This window comes from Centrocercus urophasianus, unplaced genomic scaffold (assembly GCF_019232065.1).
Source record: "Centrocercus urophasianus isolate 14NV4802_14NV808 unplaced genomic scaffold, USGS_Curo_1.0 seq_1219, whole genome shotgun sequence".
NCBI classification, from domain to species: domain Eukaryota; kingdom Metazoa; phylum Chordata; class Aves; order Galliformes; family Phasianidae; genus Centrocercus; species Centrocercus urophasianus.
Genome location: NW_024884386.1, coordinates 1 through 9,830, shown reverse-complemented (window position 1 = coordinate 9,830; position 9,830 = coordinate 1). Strand labels below are relative to the sequence as shown.

Here is a 9,830-nt window from a genome sequence, read left to right as displayed (position 1 = left end):
CCCAGTAACTGCCACCCACCTTAGCCCACGTACCACCCACACTGAGTACCGCCCACATCTCCCCCCTCTCTATGCCAAGCTATCGTGTCCCCTACTTTCTACTGTTATTTCTCGTAGTCATTAGTACAAGAATAGTGTGTTGAGGTGCAGATATGCTGGATCCGTTGAAAAAGGTTAGTCCTTGTCTACGGCTGTCATTGTGCAGAATCGTAACACTAATTAATAACATAATCATTATAGCTCAATCAAGGCCTCGGTTGACAATACTCGAAATGTTAAAAGACAAACATAGCATAATGACAAGAAGTACTGTTAAACTAATAAAAAGAACAAACACATGGTGGTGGTGAATGTGATAGGCAGTGCCAGCAGGGCGTCCCCTGCTTCAAGGTGCACTTTCCTCTCTCACCCATCACAGATTCTCTCCCGCTTTATTCTTCTCAGGGTCCAATAGGTATTTTCCATTTGTACGCTGCATCTGCATGGCCAGTGCGTGACACAGAGCCCAAGCGGAACACCTGCTTGCAAAACATAATGAGCTATCAAGGCTAGCTCTCTTAGCGTGCGCCTTTGCCTAGGACTTCTTTCCAGTTTTGTCTTTGCAAATCAAGAAAAACTAATTGATAGGTTGACAGCATCATAACTGGAGCGTTACTAATACATCAAAAGAGCTATTCCCGTACAATATAGCACTGGTAACATTAAATCCTGTTTAATTCACATTCAATCTACTACTAAAACAAAAGAAGAACACAACAAACTAGATAACGCCTAATAACTCTAATTCTTGAGACTATATTGATAACACAGGAAAATCACCCACTATATCATACCACTACTACTGCTACTTATTTGCAATATAACAAGTTACAAAGCAATACCAATAAATAAGAAGCACACAGTCCCAGTCATTATAAAGGCTGGATGCTATTTTCTGTCTTGAGATGAGGCCGAATGTATCGTGCTGGAATCCACGTAGGGCCAGTCCATAAACTTTCTTGTGGGGTGTCTCCCGTATTCCCCTTTTTGTTTATTAAGAATAGATTTCAATGTTAGATGAGTATGCTCAATGATAGCTTGTCCAGTGGGAGAATGAGGAATGCCTGTAAGATGTCTAACCCCCCATTCTTGGAGGAAAGTTAATGTAGCCTTAGAAGTACTTGCAGGTCCGTTATTGTTTTCAACCAAGTGACATGTGGGCTGCTGAGATGCAACAGCAGGGGACATGGACAGGGCGGAGGGCGGGGACGGCGCAGCGAGCGTTGGGGGTGGAGTGGAGGGAGAGAGAACGGCGAGCGACGCGGACGGAGCTGAAGGCAGGAGCGGGATGAGCGTCAGGGCAGAGCCGAGGGCAGCAGCGATGGTGAAGGTTGCAATTTCTCCTCTTTGTGGTCAGGGGTGGGGTCAGAGCTGCGGATAGAATCCGGACCAGGGCTGCTTTCTGCAGCTGGGGGCAGCGGCGGGGGTGGGAGGGAGGGCGAAGGGGAATAGTCTGAAGAAATTCTTCTTTGTCGAATTTGTTTAAGTCCCTCCATTATTTGGTGCCATACAGGCAAAGGCTTAGCAGCCATTCTGTCTTTAGCAATAGCCATCTGTGCCTGTATAATAATCGTCTGCCTGAGTCCTCACCTGTTGCTCCCACGCTGTACATTGTGCCAGCGTTAAGACTGTCCTGGCCATCTGCTGCCAGTCAAACATTAGCAGTCCTGACGTCACGATGGTATCTGACAGCAGCTGCACCCCTGATCCCGATGTCCCTTCTGACTGAATGGCTGATCTCAACTGCAACAGAACTTTATAATTTACAGGATTCCATTGACAGGCCCCATCTGGACCCATGTCTGTCCTGCACTGCAGACATCCACATCCAGACACAGCACTGCAGGTGAGGTCTCACCAGCGTAGAGCAGAGGGGCAGGATCACCTCTCTTCACCTGCTGACCACGCATCTTTTGATGCAGCCCAGGATGCGACTGGTTTTCTGGGCTGGGAGGGTGCTTTGCTGCTCACGTCCAGCTTGCTGTCCCAGGTGTTTTGGGACAGGCCTATGCTCAGTCCTTCATCCCCCAGCACGTATTGGTAGCAGAGGTTCTCTTGTCCCAGGTGCAAGACGCTGCACCTGGATTTGTTGAGCCTGGTGAGGTTTGTCTGTGCCTGCTGCTCGCGCCCATCTGGGTCCCTCTGGCTGGCAGCCCGTCCCTCTGCAGTGTCGCTGCTCCCCACAGCTTGGTGTCGTCAGAAAATTTTCTGAGGGTGGCTCGACCCTGCCGCTGATGTCACTGATGAAGATATGGAAGAGTCCCAGCCCCAGCACGGACCCCTTTGGGACACCGCTCGTCACCCATCGCCATTCGGACATGGAGCCACTGACCGCTGCTCTCTGGACTTGATCCTGCATCTGGTTCTCTGTCCACGGAACAGCCCACCCATTGGATCTGTATCTTTCCAATTTGGAGAGAAGGATGTTGCGGGATGTTATGTAGAAGGCCTTACTGAAGTCCAGGTAGATGACATCAGTGGTTCTTCGCTTGTCTGCTGATGCTGTGACACCATTGCAGGCAGCCGCTAGGTTGGTCAAGCAGGATTTGCCCTTGGTGAAGCCATGCTGCTCTCCTGTATCACCTCCCTGTCATCGGTGTGCCTTTAGCGCGACTTCCATGAGGATCTGCTCGGTGCTCTTTCTCAGCACAGAGGTGAGACTGCTATGTTGGTAGTTCCCAGGATCATTCTTTCTTCCCTTCTTAAAAATAGGTGGGATGCTGCCTTTTTTCCATTCACCAGGGACTTCACCCGAGTGCCGTGACTTTTCAAATGTCACTGAGAGTGGCTCGGCAACTACATCACCAAACTCCCTTACGACTGCGATGCAGAGTCTCAGAGTTGGGCCTGCAGCATCTCTCCTATGAAGAAAGGCTGAGTGAACTGGGTCTGTTCAGCCTTGAGAAAAGAAGACTGAGAGGGGACCTGATCCAGATCTATAAATACCTAAGGTGTGGGGGGCTGAATGGCGTGGCCGGACTCTTTTCAGTGGTGAGTGGAGACAGGACAAGGGGAAATGGCTGGAAACTGCAGCATAGGAAGTTCTGCACAAATGTGCGCAAGAACTTCTTTAGGTGAAGTGACGGAGCACTGGAACAGGCTGCCCAGGGAGGTGGTGGAGTCTCCTTCTCTGGAGATGTTCAAGACCTGCCTGGATGCCAACCTGTGCGGCCTGCTGTAGGGAACCTGCTTTGGCAGGGGGGTTGGACACGATGATCTCTGGAGGTCCCTTCCAACCCCTACAGTTCTGTGATTCTGTGATGCGTCTCATCGGGTCCAACGGACTCCTGCATTTCCAGTTCTGCAGGTGAGCTGGAACCTGGTCTTTGCTCACAGTGTGGGATGGTGAGGGTGGTGTCCGGGCTGGCCTTGCTTCCTCAATTCCCACCTACCAAATCTAATATTTGAGGAGCATGTGCTGAGCAGTTAGAGAAGATGGAGGCAACATGTTGAGTACCTCAGCCTTCTCCTTGTCTATTACCAGCTACAGTGCTGCTGGTAAGCAGCATCATGCACTTGCTGAGTTTCCCCAGAGCTGCTGAGCAGGCAGACTTCCCCAGCTGTACCGACTGTGCCCCGATCACCAAGAGCCTTTGTGTCATTGTGTCTCACAGCCCCTGGCATCTCACTACGGAGCCACTCGTGAGAGCAATGTGCACAGGGTGCAGCCCCCGCACGTGTGGGGCAGCGCCTTCATTATTGTGTTGTGTTTAACAGGTGGCAACGGAAGGTCTGCTGTTTCTCCAAACAACATTGTTAGCTATCCTGTCTCTGGAATGCAGGGTAGCATGCTGGACAATAAAGCCACAAATTAACAAAGCAGCAGCAGATTGGTGGATGGAATTCTGGAGTTGTAGCTGATAAGACGATTGGCTGGAGTGAGTCAAGCATCCTTCAGCTTGATCCCAGTCAAAGAGTGCACAGCGAGAAAGGCATCTGGCCTTCATCAGAAGACCACCAGGTGACCTGTGAGAGATACCATGCATGTGTAAAAGAACTGAGACTTGGGGCGAGGAAAAGTCAGTCCTTTTGGGAACTCACTGTAATAACCCAAATTTTTCTTGGGCTTCCATCAGACTGCGAGCTTGGGCTTTACAGGCTAGAGGTGGAGCTTACACAGACACCTCTGTACTTTCAGAAAGGAACAAGAAGGCTGAGAATCGGGTGCTTTGTTTGACATTTTTACTGGCTGTCCTTCTTAAGGATGCTGCCTGTCCATAGGTGCGTTTGGTTGGTTTGGCTGGAGCTTAGGAGCTTGGTGCTCATGACTTCAGTTCTTTGTGATGCATAGCTGCGCCATTTGCTGCCCAGACCAAATGCAAATACTTTTGGAGGAGATTACTCTGTGCATTTTTTTTTTTTCTTTAATGCTTCTAATGTGAGAGTGGTACATGCCTTCAAACAGGTAGCATATAAAATACATTAATATTTCTCTCTCTCTGGTTTTTTTTTTCCTTTGTTCCCTGGAGCAGTGGTTCAGGGAAATATGGATTCTTTCTTCTCTGCCTCTGCGTTTCCCACAGTGGTGTTCTGGGAATGGCTTCTGTCATTGATTTTCAATATCGAATACTAGCTGTTATTAAAGCAGTTCAGCTGTGGTGCCCGTGGTCAGAATGCCCTGCAGCAGACCCTGGCCTCGGTTGTGAATGGAAGAACGGACAGCAGATCTCTCGATATCAAAATTGATATTGCAGTGAATATTTACAAGCCTCGGGAGACCTGGATGGGATCTCAGAGTGGCAAGGCCAGGTACGGAAGTTGTTACTGCTATGTTTTTATTCTTGAAGTGGGATGCCTGTTTTGCACTGCAATTGTTTTACAACGTTAATGATTGTTAATCATTCCTAGCCATTCTTAGCTTCTCTGCACACACCTGTCCAATTGATACCAGCTTTTTCATCACCTCAGAGGCTTGGAAAAAAAAAAAAAGCATGACGAAATCAACTTGATGATTATTTATGTATTGATTTACAGATATTCTTACGCGCTTAGCAGAGGTTTACTGGGTGTAGGGAAGTTTTCCTTGGTTTTCTTCGTCTTTTTCCAATTGACGCAATTTTCTCCTCCCTCAATCCCCATCTAACTGCATTTTTCCTCTGCCCTCACGACAAAGAGAGAAGGAAGCGTGAGAAGCCGCGGCGCGGCTCCGCGTCGATCCAGTCGTCGTCGTTTCCGCGGTCTCCGGTGCCCCCTCGTGGCCAATCGGTGGAACTGCGGCAGTGTTTTGGTGCTACAGGTACCAGGGCTTTCCCGAGACTTCCGGTTCCGGGTTGCTGCCGTGTCGGTGCTGCTGCGCGCCGGTACCGCGAGAGCGAATGTCGGAACTGCTCGCGTTCCACTGCCGCTGAGAGGGCTTTTACACAGCTGGGGGACGGTGCTGGGCTGGGGGTAGAAGGGGACGTTTGCTGGCTCATCGGGGCGGCGAGCAAATTGGATGGCACGAGGCGCTGTGGAGCAGCTGTGAGCCGAACCGGTCCGTTCCCGGGTGGGCTCGGGCATAAAACAGCGGAAATAGGCGAGGGGCATCCTGGATGAGAAGGGGGAGAAGATCGCTGAGCCGGCAGTCCAAGAATCGGCTGCTTGCCCGTACCCGTAGTGGTGGTTCGAAAAAATAAACAATTGTTATTTTTAAGTTGTCGGGCTCACGTTCGCTATTAGCTGGAGGACTGATCACCATAAAGAGCGGCGGATTAGCTGCGCAGAGCGGTAAGAACGGCACTTCCGCATTTCTAGGTGCATGCGTTATGCTGTTGGCGGGACTCGGCGGCAGACAGCGGCAGTTCCGCGCATGGGCCACGAGGTGGCAGCAGAGACCGCGGAAAGAACTTCCCTGACGGCATTGACGGGGTCCCGCGGCGCAGTCCCCGGGGGAAGAACACGAAGTTAGAAGCCGGGGGAAAAGACAAAGAAAACAGAGGGAAATTACTCCAGACCCTGGAAAGCCTTGCTAAGTGCTTAGGAATATCTGTTTTTTAAAAAAACAAAACAACAAAGCTTGTTTTTGCCAGTATCCGTTGCATTGTTTTTAAATATTCACATACCAAAATGTAACTGCCCAGCAAATTTAATGATAATGAAATAAAGCACTTTAGCAGAAAGCACAAGGTCATATGAATGTTTGCTCAGCCACTGTCTTGTTCATATTTTAATGTATTTGTTTCCATGGGCCTTTCTTCAACTCCAGGTTTCATTTTTGGCTTTTTATTCTTTTCAACGCCATAAAATGGGTAGTTTTAGGCCCTAGCAGGTCTATGCAGGCAGAGACAAAGTTGCAGTTTTGAGATTCATGGGGACCTTTACATGCTTTCCACAAAGATTGATGAAATCTAAGTTTCTGCAGTTCTCCACCTAAGTTTACAGATGGAGAAAATTAATTCACCTGCAGAGAAAGAAGTGATGTGTCACAGCTGCCATTGGCGAGATGGCCTGAGAGTTGTACAGGTCCATCAGGCTCAACTGCAGCTTCTCATCTGCCCTTCTCTGGTCTTCCTGCAGCTGGACAGATCGCCCCCAAGAGCACGGGGTACACAGACCCTCCCCAGCCAGCTGCAGCAGTCACTCCTGCCAGCACTCCCTTTCCCCCAGACCATTCCCATTTCGCAGGCTGAAGCCCTGTGTGGCAAAGGAGGGGAGAGCTGCAGGCAGAAGGAAAACAGGGTGCTGGGATTCCTCCAGCTCGCTGCCAGCTGTCTTCTCTGACATTTTGGGGGAGGGCACGGGACGGTGGGAGCACCCTCAAGGCTCTGGGAAGGAGGGAAGGAAGCAAAGATGCAGCTGCAGGCAGCGGGCTCTGAGCTGGAGCAGTGCGGCCGGGCACTGTACAGCTCACAGTCTGGGCACACAGAGGAAATTTGTCCAGCTGAGGGTTGCACGGGGCTGTCCTTACCAAGCCCTGTCCTACAGGTCTGCATGGACTGCACCAGTTGCTTGAGCTCTTCCCACTGCAGGAGCTCAGAAGCAACAACAACCCTGACCCAAGCGGGTAATGACAACATACGCACACAAATACATCCGATACAGAATCTGGCATTCTACAGTCCTCCCAGAGCTTGTTACTGCTTTTTAGGCTGCTCTACAGCTATTCTGTCCTTTCCCTTTCATTCCCTTATGTATTGCCTCCTTTCTTCGCCCATTCCTTTTTCAGGCTTTCTCCTTTCTTTCCTCACTTCCTTCCCCATGCCTTCTCCCTGCAACGGCCCCATGTTCTGCTGCTCTTCTCAGCTGACAATCCTCAAACCACACTTTTCAAAGACATTGGATCAGACCGCATACTATCACTGATTTAAAAAAACAACAACAAAGAAGTGCAGTATTACATATGGATAACAAACTCCTACCTGCTGGAAGACCAATATCAGCTCCTCATCCAGGAGCATCACCATCACCCCCAGGTTGGGCTGGTGCTGCTCATCTGCCCTGCAGTGCTGCTCGAATGGCACTGGCACCTCCTGGCACAGCCTGCAACCTCCCTCTGTCACCTCTACATGTCACCTCCTCTCACCTCTGTAGTTCTGACTCCACACATCAAACCCATGTCCCCCCATGTCCTCACATATCCCTGTGTCCCCATATGCCATCTCATGTCCCCTCAAGTCGCCCCATGTCCCCTGCCCCACTTTGCTCCTTGCCGATGTCACCGTGGGGTTGAGGACAGGGACAGGGATGCCTGTGGGATGTGTGGAGTCCTGGGACAAGTTGATGGCTGTGCACAGTGGGTTGATGGTGTCCTCGGCGCACGGCTGTGACAGTGGGGTGGGGCTAGTGCCCCACAAATGGAGGTCTTCGGTTCTTTGCTTCCAAAATGAGCCACACACGTGGGCAAGTTGTACAGGGAGTGCTTTCTGGAGATGATCTGTCTTTTCTCCAAATCTGCAATCCCACATCATACCGCAGCAGAAATGGAGTACATCAGCGATCTCTGACTCGAAGAGCGCAGGGGTTGCACGAAGGACACACTGCAGCCTCCCTGTTTCTTTGGTGTTTGGGATTGGTGTTTGAGCCAAAAGGCCACACGCTGCTGTACAGGCAGGTGCCGGGTTCACCCACTGAGGACACCAAACCCTCAAATATTTCACAGTGGTCTTTAATTGCTGTGTGAGGAGATGATGCACGTTTCTCCCTGGGGAGCCGCAAGCTGACCCTGGCAGTTTGGCAGACAGCACTCGCTCCATTCACACCAGTAATCTTAGCCCTTTTGCTGCACATGCAGCTTCTCAGCATCTTGCTGTGTATTGAAATTTGTGCACAGCCTGTGATGGAGCACCTGGTGAGGGGTGTAGCCCTGCGAGCACAGGTGGAAGCAATGCACCTGTGGGACCACATGGGGCTGAGCCTGGCTCCATTTAAGGGCTGGCAGCCCAAAGACTGTTTCTTCCTGGAGATTGCCTCTTGTGGATTGTTGGGTGAGTCCTGGCTCTTAGAAAGAGGTAAAAGTGATTCTTTCTTTATTGCAGGGCTTTGATCTCTGCCTTTCTGAGGGGATCTTAAGCTGGTTTAGAGTAGCTGTGTCTGCTATGCCTCTCCTTGTGATGCCTCTCAAGTGATCTCTGAGGGAAGCGAATTTATTCCGCGGTCTGTGCTGCCGTCTTATGGCCAATGTGCGGAACTGCAACGAAATTTATTCCCAGGTCTCTGCTGCCCCCTCGTGTGGCCAATATGCGGAACTGCAACGAAATTTATTCCCAGGTCTCTGCTGCCGTCGTGTGGCCACGAAATTTACCTGGGAATTTTTATTGCCACCCCAGACCTTCCCTCACGCTTTGTGGGGCTGTGCCGAGGAGGAGGGTCTCGAGGTGCCCTAGGGATGGCCCAGGGTCACTGTGCAGACGGGACAGGGGCTGTGGCTGCTGTCCCCAGGGGACAACGCCTTGCCCTGGGCTGCTGCCAGCCCTTCTCCTGCCCAAAATCCTGGGGCACAAACCCTGCTGGGACGAGGCTTCTCCTCGGTCAGTGACAGCTTTTGACATCCTCTGCTGACCCGTGGAGTCCCTTGAAGGAAGCGAAGACCCTGAAGGCCTCTGACATCCTCCAGAGATCAACAAAGCCCTCAGCAAAGCCAAGCTCCGTGTCCGTGTCCTCGTCCCCACGCTCAGCAGGGACCGCTCATGTCTGTCCCTGCCTGGCAGAGGCCACCCCTAAGGCTGGGAGGGTCCCCAGCTCCGTGCCCCGCACCCCACGTCCCGCACCGCGGGCCTCTCCATCCTTGCAGGCGTGCAGCCGTCCCCGCGGCGACAGTGCATGCGTGGCGGCGTCTCCATGGCGACAGCGCCTCAGCGCTACAGCGACGCGCCATCCCCGCCGAGTGACGTCATCGCCCTGCGACCCCAGGAGGCGGCCGTGCAGAAGCGGCGCGGGGCAGTCCGGGGCTCCGAGCACCGCCTCGGCTTCTACAGGGGGCGCCTGGGGGCCGCTGCCGCTCAGCGTCGGCCCCGCGGGGTCTCTGTGGTGCTCGCGGCTTCCGCTCGGCGGGGGCGGCTGCCCCGCGTCTCCCCGGCTCCCCCACCACACGTGTTTCGCTGCCCTCCCCCTTTTACCCCCTGCTGCCGATCGCCTGCACCCCCCGGTTCCTCTGTGTGACCCCGGGGTTACGCCCTCCCCCTGTTCCCCTCCCGTCCAGTTCCCCCGTTCTGATCACTGCAGTCCTCTTCCACCCCTCATCTCTGTGCCTCCCCCATTCTGATCCCCAGTCCCCCCCCCACACTCCCTCATCCCTCCCCAATCCCCCGTTCTGATCCCTCGTGTCCCCCATCCCCCCCACCAGTCTCCCCATTCTGTCCCCTACAGCCCCCCCC

General features: G+C 52.4%; 1 long non-coding RNA gene across 2 annotated transcripts; it reads left to right on the top strand.

The window, feature by feature from the left end:
* Positions 1–3,245: 3,245 nt before the first annotated feature.
* LOC122156471 lies at positions 3,246–6,135 on the top strand. 2 transcript variants are annotated; one of them, XR_006167506.1, is made up of 4 exons: positions 3,246–4,000; positions 4,512–4,788; positions 5,153–5,275; positions 5,773–6,135. It is a non-coding gene; the product is annotated as an uncharacterized LOC122156471 (long non-coding RNA). The 2 variants fall into 2 exon arrangements; XR_006167505.1 differs by having other exon boundaries at positions 4,512–5,275.
* The last annotated feature ends 3,695 nt before the right edge of the window (positions 6,136–9,830 follow it).